The sequence below is a fragment of the Mytilus galloprovincialis genome, chromosome 14 (genome assembly GCF_965363235.1).
Source record: "Mytilus galloprovincialis chromosome 14, xbMytGall1.hap1.1, whole genome shotgun sequence".
NCBI lineage: Eukaryota > Metazoa > Mollusca > Bivalvia > Mytilida > Mytilidae > Mytilus > Mytilus galloprovincialis.
This window is the reverse complement of record NC_134851.1, coordinates 17,687,977-17,692,858: the sequence shown is the minus strand read 5'-3', so window position 1 is coordinate 17,692,858 and position 4,882 is coordinate 17,687,977.

Here is a 4,882-nt window from a genome sequence, read left to right as displayed (position 1 = left end):
GAGGTTTTTTTTGTTGTTTTTTGTTGTTTTTTATATAGATTTTTACTTAGGCAGTTGAAGACAATAGCAATCAAAACCAAGGAGTAAACAAAGACTCACAAAACCAAAGGACATTTACATCAACAGTTATAATAATAAAATATAAGAAACAACACGAACTCCACTAAAAGCAGGAGTGAATTCAGGTGCTCCGGAAGGGTAAGCACTTCCTGCACCGTATACGGCACCCCTCGTGTTATTTCTTTGTTCAGTTCGGTAATGATGGAAGGTTATTATGAATGAGGAAGAATATCAGATATGATTTCTGACACACTTTTGTCTTAATGGCCAATCAGCTCATGATGACTACCGTAAAATTTCTTGAGTGATGACCTTAATTTGATTGATTAATAGCCCTGTCTTAGCAACTTTTTAGAAAGCAATATTCCTGGTTCAACAAAATCAACGTACTTTAAGCTAGCTCTAGAGTAACGTATCAATTGAGACATATATACTCTATATGCTGGTGCCGCTGGGATGTTGCTTCACAGAAATGGAAAGTTTACTATAGGAAAATTAAAATCATCGCGTTTGTCATAAATTTTGGTATTCAACCTACCATCAGTAGTCATTTCGAGAAAAAGGTCTAAATATAAAGCAGATTTATCTGTGTCAGTAGTATCTTTAATTTTAAGTTCAATAGGATATATTAAATGTAAGTGATCACTGAATCTATTATTATGAAGAGATCGTACATCATCAATTTACCGAAAGGTACACGCCCTTGGATGAATTCTGCTTCATAGGAATATAAAAACAAATTCGCAAGTAGAGGAGTGCAATCGGTACTCATTGGGATTCCAATAGTCTGTTGGAAGACTTAACCGCCAAATTCAACAAATGTGTTGTCAATTAAAAAGTCCAGCATGGTAGTGATATCCTCGTAAGTATATTTTTTCCTTGACTCTGTATGATTTTTCACAAAGTAAGCTGACTTCCAGCCAAAAACTAGATTTGAGAGTATTGGACCCACGTTGTGGATACTTGCACAACTTTGATTGTGCCCAGTGTGATCAGATGTCATTCTTGGTATCCAAAATGACAATTACAGATATCTTTTCATGTCTATTGAATTCTACAATTATATAGTCGTAGCTAATTATCAGATACTTAATATAACTAACTATGACATTTGGGCATATCATTATGCTAAACAAATAAGCACATATAAAATCAGCAGCCCAACGACAAAAAAAAACCAGCAAGGAAATCTTGAAACAGAACTCTTTTATATAATGGGAATTTTGCTGTGTTGGAAATTCTGATTTGTTCCTGTGTCATAAACGCGGACATTTAGACAACCAAACGTAATTTACAATAAATCGAAGTTAATAGCATAAACGGTACCAATTTTACAACAGAAGATGCGCATTTCGACATTTCATAACATTGATTACGGAAATCGAAAATGTGTCAAAGAGACAACAACCAACCAAAGAGCAGAAAACAGCTGAAGGCCACCAATGGGTCTTTAATACAATGAGAAACACCCGCACCACGAGGCGTGCTTCGACTGGCCCCTCAACAAAAATGTGTTCGTGTTTAGTGATAATGGACGTCAAACTAAACTATAAAACATATAAATGAACAAACATTAAAATCATATAATCTTACTAACACAAGAGACTCCTGACTTGGGATAGGCGTAACAATTCGGCGGAGTTAAACATGTTTTTTCAGTGATGCTCCAGTCCAACATAAATAAAACCCAAAACTCAAAACAAACTTTGTTTAAACCATAATTCCAAATTCGGAGAAAGGCTCAGAGCAAAATGTATGCATGAATGAAGATAGTCGTTATATAATTGTTGGATGTTAAATTAATGTTCTTTGTGGTGGTTTTTTGTGTGTGTAGTTTTTGTATTTTTCATGATGAAACATGTGAAATTACACACAACAGTGTTAAAAACAAATAAAAAGATAAGTAACACTTGCAAGATCGATCAAATTATGATTACATAAGATTTAAATATTACAATTGATTTTGTTGATTAAATGCTGCTTCTAACAATTGCCACTTCTGATCCATTTTTATGTTTTTTGCAAGGGTGAAGAAACATATAGAATATTTTTCTATCCAATATTTTAAAGCGCTTCTGAATCACGAAATTTAGAAACTAGTTCAGTTTTCAAAAGGTTACAGTTCTTCTTTAAACAGTTACACAGATATAGCAATCTTTGTTGACTCAGTCAGTTAGCTTTGTATATACCTACAACTTTCGAAAAATGGATAAAGGTCATTTAGTTATAAAGTTCACATTCCGTCAAAGTATTCATGATGCAAAACAACAATTAGTCTCCTATATTGGTTGCTGGTCACACGAGCAATGGAGCTTTTAAACCTTGAGTTCACTGTGGGGTTCGTGTTGCTTATTCTTTAGTTTTCTATGTTGTGTCGTGTGTACTATTGTTTGTCTGTTTGTCTTTTTCATGTTTAGCCACGGCGTTGTCAGTTTATTTTCGATTTATGAGTTTGAATGTCCCTCTGGTATCTTTCGTCCCTCTTTTAAGTTGATATTTGTCGTCTTTTATTTTACGGACGAGTAAAATGGGCACTGGTAGACCGTTAAGGAATATCCGTATCACATATGACAACGGAATTGTTTCAAATCGATTAAAAGACAAATTATACAAAGTTAAGTTAACAATTCGCCTTTTCAGAATCTAATGCATTCTGGGTAATATTTTCAAAAGCCTACACCAAAGCATCGTTATTGGTTAAACACGTCCTAAACAATGGAAATTCAATCAATGACGTGACGATATTTTTATTTTGGGTACAAACAATTGGTATAATTACATCTCCAAAAGAGACCAAATGACACAGAAACTACATATGTAACAGCTTTAGGTCACTGTACGGCCTTCAACAATAAGCAGAGTTCATACCGAGTCTGGCTAGAAATTAAGTTTTTTTTCTACACGAAGTTTTTGACACAATTTTACCAAAAACTGAGATGAAAGACATGAGTTTTATTTGATTTGTTGATAGATATATGTAAACAGTTTCAGAAAAGGTATCATTTATTATATTGAAATTGTACTTCTAGCCAAATTTTTGGAAAACATGTGACATCTTTAGCCATACACCCCCACCCCTTTTGCATTCTTTTATAGCATATAAATGCAGATTGTTGCCAATGATACACATTAAAGAAATTATTGAATTTACCATTTTAACTACGGTCTATCAACTCTATTGATACTGATTTCAAACATATATGCACATATATGACACAAACAGTAAGCTTAATTTGTAAGAAATCCAGGGAACGGTAATCTCATAAATTCTTACATTTTTTCAAAAAAAACCCAGAGGAACACGAACCCCACTAAAAACGAGGTTTGATCTCAAGCGCTGCCAAGGGGTAAGCAGCTTCTGCTTCATATGTTGCACCCGTCGTACTATTTTCAAAATTATGTTAGGGAAAAACAGGCGGAAGTACAAAAGGGAGATTTAAAAAAAGAGTCGAAATAGTGGTCTGGAGTACAAGTAATTAGTTAGTTTTATGACTTACCTCGGCTCATATAAAATGTTCAGTTTTTTTAATAGTTTTTGACATAGGCAGTGGAATTGAGGATATATATAGAGAGAAAAATCGTTACCAAGCTACGGATTTTCTCATCCCAGGCATATATTACCTTGTTCGTATTTTGCATAGCTTTTTGGAATTTTGGGTCCTCAATGCTCTTCAACTTTGTACTTGTTTGGCTTTCTATCTATGTTGATCTGAGCGTCACTGATGGGTCTTATGTAGACGAAACGCGCGTAGGGCTTATTAAATTATAATCCTGGTACCTTTTACAACTAATGAAGACAGTTTGAAAATACGCATATTCAACTGTTACACAGATATTCCACAGGGTCAACACAATCAAGGTTCAATATAACTATTGAATAGACGACTTACACTTAATAACCATTTAGAACATTTGTTTAATAACTTCATTAGACATTGATTATGTACTAAAACCAAATTATATGGCAGCGTACTAAACAATTTAATGAATACTTGTAAAAAAATATCTATTTAAGTTATTTAAGTTGATTTATCTACAGAGAGCAATAATGTGTGATCCTGGAAGTTCCAACTTCCTGCTTTTTTAATTCCCAACCCAATCCGTTGCGAATTGAGTTATGAAGATTTATTGACACAAGGAAATTAATATTGTTGATACCATCGTCCAAGGGAAGTATGACTTTAAGAGGGTCAGGAAATTTTCATATCTCTCAGAATGTTAATTTTTTGTCCAATTTATTCTGCCACATACCAAAACTTTTAATAAATTCTAGTCGCTAAATATCTATTTATGTCATCTAGGTTTATAAATCTACAGAGATTAAAATTTTTCCTACCGAGTGGTATCAACTTCCTGTTTATTTACATCCAATTCCAAGTATAAAAAACTTGACCTTTATATATTTATTTTGTCGTGAGTTCGGAGATATACAGATTTATGGACTCAAGGAAATTATTATCTTAGTTTGAAGCAGAACTAAACTGATTCTTTCTGGTATTTTTTGTATGGAAATTTTTAACAGCTTGATGAACTGTTACCTTATTGATAAACACTTCTCGTTATCTACACAGTAATTGTCTAAGACCTAGCTGCCCTGTAAAATAACGAAAATACTGAGCTCCAAGGAAAGTTTAAAACGGAAAATTCCTAATCAAATTGCAAAATCAAAAGACTAAACACATCAAACTAATGGATAACAACTGTCAATTCCTGAATAAGTACAGACATTACCTTATGTTGAAAATGGTGGATTTAACCTGGCTTTATCGCTTGCTAATCCTCTCACTTGTATGACAGTTGCATCAAATAACATTATATTGAC